At 30.8% G+C, this 12,551-nt stretch overlaps 1 pseudogene; it reads left to right on the top strand.

The window, feature by feature from the left end:
- Positions 1-11,824, top strand: part of LOC107474477 (2-oxoglutarate-dependent dioxygenase DAO-like) — a 48,647-nt pseudogene extending 36,823 nt beyond the window's left edge.
- The last annotated feature ends 727 nt before the right edge of the window (positions 11,825-12,551 follow it).

Below are 12,551 nucleotides of genomic sequence, written 5' to 3'. Positions count from 1 at the left end.
CTAAATCAAGCTGTCCCTAACCATGTGCTTGTGGCATGCAGGTCCAAGTGAAAAGCTTGAGACTGAGTGGTTAAAGTCGTGATCCAAAGAAAAAAGAGTGTGCTTAAGAGCTCTGAACACCTCTAATTGGGGACTTTAGCAAAGCTGAGTCACAATCTGAAAAGGTTCACCCAGTCATGTGTCTGTGCCATTTATGTATCCGGTGGTAATACTGGAAAACAAAGTGCTTAGGGCCACGGTCAAGACTCATAAAAGTAGCTGTGTTCAAGAATTAACATACTTAACTAGGAGAATCAACAACACTATCTGAACTCTGAGTTCCTATGGATGCCAATCATTCTAAACTTCAAGGGATAAAGTGAGATGCCAAAACTGTTCAGAATCAAAAAGCTACAAGTCCCGCTCATCTAATTAGAACTAATACTCCTTGATATTTTGGAATTTATAGTATATTCTATTCTTTTTATTCTATTTGATTCTCAGTTGCTTAGGAACAAGCAACAATTTAAGTTTGGTGTTGTGATGAGCGGATAATTTATATGCTTTTTGGCATTGTTTTTAGGTAGTTTTTAGTATGTTCTAGCTACTTTTTAGTATATTTTTATTAGGTTTTAGGCAAAATTCATATTTCTAGACTTTACTATGAGTTTGTGTATTTTTCTGTGATTTCAGGTATTTTCTAGCTGAAATTGAGGGAGTTGAGCAAAAATCTGATTTAGGCTGAAAAAGGACTACGAATACTGTTAGATTCTGACCTCCCTACACTCGGAATGGATTTTTTGGGGCTACAGAAGTCCAATTGGTACACTCTTAATAGGGTTGAAAAGTAGACATCTAGGGCTTTCCAGCAATATATAATAGTCCATACTTTGCACGAAGATAGACGACATAAACTGGCGTTCAATGCCAATTCCATATTGCAGTCTGGCGTTCAATGCCAGAAATAGGTTGCAAGTTGGAGTTCAACGCCAGAAACAGGTTACAACTTGGCGTTTGACTCCTGAAATAGCCCAGGCACGTGAGAAGCTTAAGTCTCAGCCCCAGCACACACCAAGTGGGCCCCAGAAGTGGATTTCTGCACTATCCATCTTAGTTTACTCATTTTCTGTAAACCTAGGGTACTAGTTTACTATTTAAACAACTTTTAGAGACTTATTTTACATCTCATGATATTTTTAGATCTGAGTTTTATACCTTTTGACGGCATGAGTCTCTAAACCCCATTGTTGGGGGTGAGGAGCTCTGCAGCGTCTCGATGAATTAATGCAATTATTTCTGTTTTCCATTCAAACACGCTTGTTCCTATCTAAGATGTTCATTCACGCTTCACTATGAAGAAGGTAATGATCCGTGACACTCATCACCTTCCTCAATCCATGAACGTGTGCCTGACAATCACCTCTGTTCTACATTATATTGAATGAGTATCTCTTAGATTCCTTAATCAGAATCTTCGTGGTATAAGCTAGAACCCATTGGCAGCATCCTTGAGAATTCGGAAAGTCTAAACCTTATCTGTGGTATTCCGAGTAGGATTCGGAGATTGGATGACTGTGACGAGCTTAAAACTCGCGAGTGTTGGGCGTAGTGATAGACGCAAAAGGATCAATGGATCTTATTCTGACATGATCGAGAAATGACAGATGATTAGCCGTGCTGTGACAGAGCATTTGGACCATTTTCACTAAGAGGATGGGAAGTAGCCATTGACAACGGTGATGCCCTACATATAGCTTGCCATGGAAGGAACTTTGCATTTATGAAAGTGAGAAAGCATTATGTTGCAGGAATTCAGAAGACAAAGCATCTCCAAAACTCCAACATATTCTCCATTACTGCGTAACAATTACTCCTTTTAAACTCTTTTATTTATCTTTTACAGTCGAGGCTAAAGAATCCTATTGGTATCCTGACTAAGATTAATAAGATAACCATAGCTTGCTTCAAGCCAACAATCTCCGTGGGATTCGACCCTTACTCATGTAAGGTATTACTTGGACGACCCAGTGCACTTGCTGGTTAGTTGTGCGAAGCTGTGAGAAATAGTCCATTAACATTGGCATACACAATTTCGTGCACCAATGATGAAGCTTATTTAACAAGATGATGGTTTGAATTTGCACGAATTCTAAATGTTGATATTTATGATGTTATTTCAGTTGGTTATCGTTACGAGAATGATTCTATATTATACGTGACTAAGAACTAGAATAGATTCAATATTGTTTAAGTAATTTGGTTTTAATATTAGTATTTGATTAAATTATAAATTTTAAATTATTGCCTCAATTTATATATTATGAGTATTTTTCGTGGATGTACTATTTTTAAATAATTTAATAATTAATAAAATGAAGTGGTGTCAGATATATTATTTAAGTTTATTTTTACCCTTTATTTCTTTATTTGTATTTTCATTATATTTGACAAAAAATCTCTACCTAAACATATAGTTTTCGTTGACCTAAATACAATTTAGTTGCCAATAAAAATCGATTTTATCTATAAAAAATAATGAAACATGTATCTTTTGATATTATATTAATATAGTAAGTAGACATTATAATATAATAATATCTTTAATTGTATTATAATTAGCTCATAAATAATGTATGATTATATTATTTTAGGAAATTTTTTTCATTACAGCAATTCAAATATATAGTTCATAAACAAAGTTCATTCTATACTACAATCATAGAAATTATGTTTCAGATTTCACAAATTATAGGAATATACAAAATTCATACCTTAGAATTTAGAAATTCCGTTCTCTGCAGCAAGCAACAACTGATTTGCAAACATAAGAGCTCTCGTCGATCGTATTCTTTGATTTTGAAGTTCAATCAAAATAGGGAAAGGACAGGGTTAGGGCTAGGGATCATGAAATTGGAACAGAATCATAATGGAAGGGTTAGGGCTAGGGATGAGGAGGAGGCGGAAGCCTACCTGAACTAACAGCGACGAGAAGAGACGATGACAAACCTCCGGCGAGGAGAGAAGAAGCAGCGCGAGAGCGGCGGCGGAGGGAGCTCGTAAGACAAGAGCACGCCCGAGAGAGCTCGTGTGACGATGAAAGGAGCAACCGCATTGAGAGCGGCGGTAGAAGGAGCTTATGCGACGCGAGCGGCGGCAGCGACGGAGGAAGTCACATCTTCAATGGAGAGAGAAGGCATTGGAGTAATTTAAGGATATCGGGAAAAAAGTGAACTAAAGGATTGGGAGTAAAGTAACCCATCTCTTTATTTTAATATTTCCGACGGAAAAGTTTAAATTACAGACAGATTTTCTGTCTGTAATAATTTAATAAAATGCAGTATTTTGTTCATTTAATTACAAACGAATTTTCTGTCTGTAACTATTTCCTATGGAAAAAAATAATTTTTCCGACAGAATTATCGATGGATTTTTTTCCGTCTGTAATTTGTGTTAATTCATTTTTTTTGTTTTCTGACAATAAATTCCTCTGAAATTCTGTCTGTATTTCCGTGGGATAAAATCCGTCTAAAATATCTGTCTGTATTAACTAGTTTTCTAGTAGTGGTATATGTATATAATTATTTATATATATATAATTATTTAACAAAATTAATATATACGTATATATAAATAAAAAAATTATTATAATTTCTGAAAATTATACATGAATTTTTTTTCTCAAATAAATTTATTTTAATTATATTACAATTAGCTCATGAATAATGCATGATTATATTAATTTAAGAAAATATCGTCATTATAATTATATCAAATTAATATTTAATGCGTTATTAAACTACTTATAAATCATCGATATTTTTAATCATTCTAATTATATTAATTGATATAGTTCTAATTCTCATTCAAGTGCAATAATTTTATTAGGAGATAATTGATACACACATTAATAGTGACCCATTTAATTTGATATCAATTAGTGGATAACAATAATAATAATAATAAAGTCTACACGGTACATGCATTATATTTTAAAAAGGTAAAATATATTTTAAAAAATTAGAGTATTAATAATCAATTATGATTAATATCAATATCAATAATTAATTTTTATAATTATTTTTTTTACTACTAAAGGCTACATATAGTGTTTTTCTTTTTTGTAGAATAAAAAAGGTTGTGATTCATAACATTTTTGTAAAGTTATATCGTATGAACACAAGATTAATTAGATAACAAATTGAATTTTAATTAATATGTTTTATTTTCTGCTCATATTTTTTCATTAATTATTTTACTTTTTATATTTACAGTAATATTGAATGTAAAAAAGAAAAAAATAATATTGAATGTTATCTATTTTATTTATTTAGATTCATAATTAAATTTGATATAATTATAGAAAGTATCTAGGATTAATAATAACATGATAGTATAATTTTAAATTGTATAACATAATAAAAATTGTAGCAATTTATGTATGCTTCCTATATAGCAATAATATTATATATATTTATATATCTCCTCTTTTAGCTCTTTCCTAAAAATATTGGCATATAATTAATGTCGATAACATATATATTGCGTAAGTATTTCCATTGAAAATATTTGTTAACTATTATCGTGTATAATTAGTGTGTGTGTATATATATATATATATAAGGATTAATAGTGAATTGTTACAATTATTTATCATCTAGAAAATTCGTACCTTAGACATAGAACTTCTTCTATTTATTATTTTTCATACCTAAAGGATACTAACTATGATTCTATCAACAGTATTACCTATGATAGATTATGTAATAAAAAAGTTTGAAAAATAATGGCAACAATTATAAGGTTATGAAAAGTCTCATCCAAATTTGACAAGAACAACACGACCTACATAGAAATGGTTCTTATGGATGATAAGGTAAGTTGATTATTTTCCATGATTCTTTCAAGTGATGCTAGGTCTATTTTATAAATATTTTTTGTTTATATTTTAAGTTTATTTGATAAATAAACCCTTGCACGAATTAAAGACAGTGCAATTTTATAGATTTATAAGTGCGTGCTACTAGCCTTTATATTTAATTTATTTTAGACTTTGATAATTGTCAATATATTTGTGGGTAGATTTAACTATTAATATATTATTTATGATCACATTCAGTATATATGTCTGATTTATTGAAGAAAGTAGATTATTAAAATCGATTAATAACTATTTTAGAGTTAATCCAATTAATATTAAATTTAAAAAAAATAAACAATGCATAACATATTAATTTTTTATTAATCAAATTATTATAATTTAAATTAATTTTAAAAAATAATTTAAAATTATAATTTCAATCTTATCACGTGTATGACACCGGTAATTAACTTGTAAGTTTAATCTTTAAGAACATTTTTAATGCTATTTTTAATTAAGTTCCGTTTTTATTATGTGTCCTACAAAATAACACATTAGATTTATGGAATCATATATAATAAATAATAATTTTAAAAAAAATGAGATGTATTATTTCAATATTTGACCTCAATTTAATTAAAATTTTATATTATTTTTAATTATTTTATTAAGATAATTATACAAGTTGATAAAATTGTATTAGTTTGATATTAAAATAAAATTAATTTTATTTTATTTATCAATTCTAATACAAAATTCTATTTGAAATTAGTTTACTTCTTAAAAATATAAAAAACAATACTCTAAAAATACTCCATTAAATTATTTTTTAGAAACGAAATTGTATGTAATAGAATTCACAGCCAAGCTTATACCAAGTGAAAAATGAATTTTGAGATTGCTAGTTTTATTTGTCTAACCCACCACCACTCTTTCTGGGAGTTCCAATATACCATTCACAGTTTATACCACACTGCAAGTGTTTGGTTTTTTTTTTTTTAATTTTGAGAATGTCCTTTTTTATTTATAACCATTTGCTGAAAGACATATCGTCACTTAATAATTATTTGAAAATTTTTAATCAATTTTAAATTATCTAAATAATTAGTCTAAACAATTTATGTATTAATTATTTTAATGCAAGTACTATTGTTTCTCTTTCAATTCACGCTTACTTCTTTTTCAAGATATACTCTCATACTTAATTTAGTTAAATCAGAATGATGGGGTTATTAAATTCTTTAAAATTGGAAAAGAAAAAGGTTGAGTTAAATTTTAAGATCGTCAACATGATACACTGTACTATTAATTTTAAAGAGTTTAAAAAAGTTTTAAAATGCAAGACCATCAAAAAAAATTGACACAAACTACACGACACACACGAAGAAACAATTCAATAATGAATTGGTATTTTTCAAGAAAACTAAGAAGATTTATGAGAAAAGAAAGGAAGAGGCAAATGATCATCATCATCTAGCTTAGAGACTTCAAAAAGTTAAGGGTCAAAACAAAATTATATGCCACAATTGTAAAGAATCTAATCATTATAAAGCTAATTTTTCGCAAAGAGAAGGAAGACAAACTAAGAAGAACAAGAAGAAGGTGTTTATAGCTTCATAGGAATATTTGGAGAATGATTTTGATGAAGAAGGAGATGAAGAATCAGATCATGACGCTTAAGTTTGCTTTATGGTAGATCACTAAAAAAAATATGTTGAATATCGTCGGATTTACTGTCGGACGTTACCGATGGATTTAGCAGTAGATTTTCTGATAGTTATGAGTGAAAATTTGTCCCTCAAATATGTTACCATGGGATTTAAAATTTTCCCGCTAAATTTGACTGTAAATAGAGGCATGAAAATTAATTTTATTAGCGCCATATTTATTGTTGGATTTTTCGTTAAAAATTTTTTACAGTAACAGGATTTAGTGAAACGTTCCATTTAGGAAATTATAATAGAAACTTAATTTCAAATTATAATAACAACACATAGTAGGAAATTGAATGAAATAAATTGCATAAATACAAATTTAATTTTAACAACATCAATAAAAATAGCAACACAATAATTTAGACAACTTTCAATTCTTCCATTAATCGTGATCAGATCCTACAGACCAGGAAAAAAAAGAAGAAAAAATATATATATTAAAGTTGAAGTTTTAGTGTATCAAAGTTAAATCTAAGTCCAAAAGAACCCAAAAAAGGATTTGGCCTTGATGAAAAGGAGAAATGATGTGGTAGACTTACCATAATTGACGGTGATAGTTAGCAATACTTTTTGTTATAGAGATAAGACAAACAATGAAAAAAGCCACACATCCCAGCTCTTGCGGCAACAAGAGAGAAATCACGAAGGAGAGGATGAGAAATTACAGGAATATTGCCGTGGAGGAGCTTGCACGACCCATAGGGAAGTTGTGCATGACCCGTGAAGAACCTCATAAACCTTGCCGGTGAACTGTTTTTCTTTCTCCAATCGTCGATGATTGGGGAGTGACTTGGAGACTCTTCAGGATGACAAATCAGTAAAGAATTCTAGAGCGGGAGAACGGGTGTGAAATGCTAGCGAATGAGTGAAAATTGAAAAAATGGGAGAATAATGGAGATTCGAAATCGGTGGGCATGAAAATAGAGTAAAAATCGGAGTATGATTTGAGAGAGACTGATAGATGTTTATAGGGATTAATTTTGGCAGTTAACACTTAGAATTTTTGAATTTGCGTAGAAGACGGTCAAACCTGAAAATTAAGATAGAGATCACACGCGATGGTTTCAATCGAAGGAAAAAAGCGCGTGTTACTTCGATCGGCAGTACAAAGAAAAAACGGACTTTGTACATTAACATATGTATGTATATCGTAGTTGGCAGTTGATAAACTAAATATTTTGTTGGTGAAGTAACATTTCTCAATAAAAAATGCATACTACAAGAAAGATTTAAGATTTTATGGATTTAAATAAAATATTAGTTTATATTTTACATAGTTAAATTGCAGAATATGGCTCTTTATCGTTAAAATGCCAACTGAAACATGAATTAAGAAGCATATTTTTCTTTTACTTTTTTGTTCGAAAAAATTGACGTATTAATTATTCACTTAATAATCATTGTTAGAAGAATCAAAATATCATTGTATTAATTAAATTTATCATTTTATATGAGGTTAATTTATATCAATATCCTCCCCTTCCTCCCTCTAAATCTATATCTTGTTTGGGTTTGGAGAATACATATTATGAAATAGATAAAGCATTTAACTAAAATTGGATTGATGCACTAAATAAATGTATTTAGACTGCATGGGTAACTAAGGTAACATTTGGTTACTGTCCATGTTCCTCTAAGACATAAACACGGTAACAAACGTCCTTCATTTGTTTTGATTTAGTTTGGTGAGACACAAAAAACTTGATGAATACGAGAAGACATAGATGGACATAAATATACAAAATTTGTATACCACTTATAAGCTGAGACACTAAGACATAGACACAAAACATTGACTTTTTTCCTTTAAATTTCAATTTTAACCCTAGACCCTAATAATGTTTCTTCTTCTCTTTCCTTCCCTCTTCCCTCCTCCATCTTCTTCTACTTCTATCATATTCCTTCAATCACTCCTCCCTCTACCACTAGCCACTCCTCAAGATCTGTCGCCCACCATTGAAACAGTCACAACGTCATCGCCGTCCAACCCTCACGAGTAGAAAGTCGCCGCGCCGTCACAGAGCTGTCATCGTCCACCATTGTCATCCATCCCTCGCGGCCTAGCACCTCGCAACACCCACCCCTCGTGACACAGGAACACTCGTGCGTTGTGCCTACTCATTTTCACAACTGCCATCGCCAGCAACTCGCAACCGCCATTGCCTTCTTCTTTCCTTCTATTGTCGTCACCCAATATCTCTCATTCTCTTGAATTTTTTAATTTTGGTTGATTGTTATTGTGATTACTAGCTGCCTCTCTGTCAATCTTTTTTTGAGAGAGACAAATAGTTATTGATAAGAAATTTATTTCAACATTTTTTGGTAATTATAGATGATGATGAGAATGATGACAGTGGTATTGATGATGGTTGTAGATGATGGTGGTGATAGTGTTGTTTCTGATAAGAATAAATTTGGTATTTTGATATGAATAAAAATTTAGTATATTGTTATATATATTTTTACTAAATACAATAAAAAAATTGTATGTATTTATATCTATGTGTTACTATATTTTTGTATTTCTGTCTATTTTTTTGTGTATCTTTGTTATTAAACAGAGCCTAAAGGAGTTTCCCTCTTTAATTTATTTGGTTATTAGAGTATATGAAAATTAATTAATGAGTATATTATTTTCCTTCTTATTAGTAATTTTATTAAATATTTATTTTTGTTCATCCTTATTCATTCTTTTTCTTGATCTAATTTAGGAGCTTCCAATTCATCCACCAACAATTGAAATGGAATTAGTATGTCATTGATAGTTAAACTTAGAAACTCAATTTTTATGTTTTATAAAAATTATCCTCGTCAAAGAACAACTGAACAATTTAATTAACCAAAGGATGATAATTACTTAATAATCACTAATTTTTTTAATTTGTATGAATATCAAGTAAGAAAAAAATTGCTACAATTATGTGTTAATGCTCTTATTAAAAAAAATCAAATGAGTTAACTCGATAATTCAGATGAGTTTAATCAAATAAATCTCTTTTGACTAATTTAAAATACAAGTTAACTCAATATATGCTTTTTACTTGAAGATTTTTCTTTCCCATCAATCTAGCCTTATATTTAACCACTTTACCAATCTAGCCTTATACTTAATAAGGTAATTTACGTTGATAAAATAAATAGAACTTAAAATTATACAGATGTCCTAAATTATAATTGATTACATGTTCTGTCTTAAATACCTTTATGTAAATTAAATCAAATTGATTCGATTTATGCTATTTACATATAAATCGAATTACTATGTGTATCTTGCACAAGTAGTAAATCAAATCAAATCAAATCAATTTGGTTTAATTTACCATGTATAAGTTGTACTAGTGATAAATTGAATCAAATTTATTCGATTTACTACTTGTACAGATTATTGACATATCATTTATGTTCTTGTGTGGGTTGGCTGGGGTATAGCCCGTTCCATGGCGACTTTTTTCAAGCCTTCTTTCGAGACGGGTTATACCTCGGCACCTTGGGAACAAGGAGGTGAGTACCTTCAAAAAGGTACTCTGACACTTAATCAGTATGTGAATAAGCTCTATTTTCAAGTAATTCTTGCATTCATGAATGCCGTACCTTTCTTCTGATTACTTTCTTTTATAACGAGAGTAAGTAGTCAGAGGTTGTTTTTTGCTGTTATCGAATTATAATGATAACATATAGAGCTATATTGTAACATTCTGATTTGTTGCTATGATTTTAATAGCCGACTTATAACGTATATGACGAGTTTTTATAATCGATTTATAACGATGTTATCATAGCTCCCAAGTTGGGTCTGGTGATATTTTAATAAAGTATGTTGAGCTTTTAATAACAATGTATAACTCGGCATATATGTTATAAGTGTAGGCCCAGGTTAACATGCTTTATTAAAATATGTTAGAAAGGAAAATAAAATAAAATAAAAGGAAAAAAAGTAAATAAAAAGGTCTTTAATGAAGGGGTTGTACATTGATTAGACACCGGTTGATTTTTCAATGGTATGTAAGTCATTGGTGAAAATAAAGGGTTAAGATTGCTTAGAGGAATTTCAAATGGTTTCATAAATTGGTTCAGTTTATTTAATTTGGAATCACAAGTGTGTTCCATAAAGGCAAGAACTTTAACTCCATAGTGTCCAACAGGGAACAAAGTATGAGCAAAAGAAGTTAGTACGTACGTTTTTGTTTATTCTTCTTCTACATTTATGAAAGCAATGGGTGTTAAAAAATTGACAGAGTTGCAGAAAAAGGAAGATGGGTCATATAAGTAGGTTAAGGATGATGTAAAAATTTGTGGCTCATTGTTTGTTGACGAAGAGAGTGTGAGTGAAATTGATAAACAAAAAATAGTGAGGGAGGGTTCAGGTATTCATGTGGTGTTGTTGCCATGTACAAGGGCAGAATGTGTGTTTCACAAAAGAAAAGATTTTGAGTTTTTCTACATGCATAGTTATGTTTTGCAAGAGTTGCGAGTAAAACTTTCATTTACAAATTTTGAGTGTTCTATTTTAAAACAGTTGAACTGTGCTCCATCTCAACTTCATCCTAATGGATAGGCACTTTTAAAATGTTTTGAAATACTAATAGAGTTTTTGGATATAAAACCTTCATTAAGCCTGCTTTTTTTCTTTATTTCAAGCAAAAGGAGTTCGAAAGGAAATGTGGGTGAACTTAAACAGTTTTAGTTTAGGAATTTTTAAATTGTATAAAACCTTTTTTAAGGATTTTAAAGAAATATTTTTAAAAATTAAGAGTGTTGATGAGGAATTTTCGTTCTATTTGGATGAATATATGAGGAAAAAATTGTTACTTTATTGGTGTTCACAGTTGATACATGTGTTAGGACCTGAAGAAATTAGTAGAAAAAAACGCATGTATAATAGAGTTTTTATTGAGCCATATAAAAAAAGGCAAGTTGATATTCATTTATGAAATACTTCCATGAGAAGATGATAAAGAGTCAGTGGTGAAATATTTAGGTAAGAGATTTGATGATGTATTCTGTATAAAAAAATGGCTTTGGTGTTGCTTGAATAATTGGTTATTTGTATATTATAGGTAGTAAGTATCCGGATGTGACTGCAACGACCTTAAAAGCTCATCCTAGAAGTAAAAATTTGGATAAAAAAGGATCCTCGTCTAATTCTGGGGGAGATGGAGAAAATGAGGTAAATCAAACTGTTCCAAAAAGAAAACCTATGATTTTCAAAAAGAGAAAAGCTGAGCTGACTGTTGGCGACGATGAAGCAGATGGAACGGGAAAAGAAATTTAGTTGGAGGAATGACTAGCTTTATGAGTAACCAAGAAAGGTTGCATTCTTTTTCATAGTTGGGTGATGGGTGGTGCACGAAATTGTGATCATCAACAATGGCGCCAAAAACTTGGTAGCGCTCTCAAACATGAATCACACTTTTTCACAATTCCGCACAACTAATCAGCAAGTGCACTGGGTCGTCCAAGTAATACCTTACGTGAGTAAGGGTCGAATCCCACGGAGATTGTTGGCTTGAAGCAAGCTATGGTCATCTTGTAAATCTTAGTTAGGCAGATTATAAATGGTTATGGAGTTTTTGAAAATAATAATAAATAAAGCATAAAATAAGATAGAGATACTTATGTAATTCAATGGTAGGAATTTCAGATAAGTGCATAGAGGTGCTTGTTCCTGTTGAATCTCTGCTTTCCTACTGCTTTCATCCAATTCTTCATACTCCTTTCCATGGCAAGCTGTATGTAGGGCATCACCGTTGTCAATGGCTACTTCCCATCCTCTCAGTGAAAAAGGTCTAAATGCTCTTGTCACAGCACGGCTAATCATCTGTCGGTTCTCGATCATGCCAGAATAGAATCTATTGATTCTTTTGTGTCTGTCACCACGCCCAACAATCGCGAGTTTAAAGCTCGTCACAGTCATTCAATCCCTCAATCCTACTCGGAATACCACAGATAAGGTTTAGACTTTCTGGATTCTCAAGAGTGACCGCCAAAGGGTTCTAGCT

This window comes from Arachis duranensis, chromosome 2 (assembly GCF_000817695.3).
Source record: "Arachis duranensis cultivar V14167 chromosome 2, aradu.V14167.gnm2.J7QH, whole genome shotgun sequence".
Taxonomy (NCBI): domain Eukaryota; kingdom Viridiplantae; phylum Streptophyta; class Magnoliopsida; order Fabales; family Fabaceae; genus Arachis; species Arachis duranensis.
Note: the sequence above shows the minus strand (reverse complement) of the source record. Positions and strands in the feature narration are given on the sequence as shown.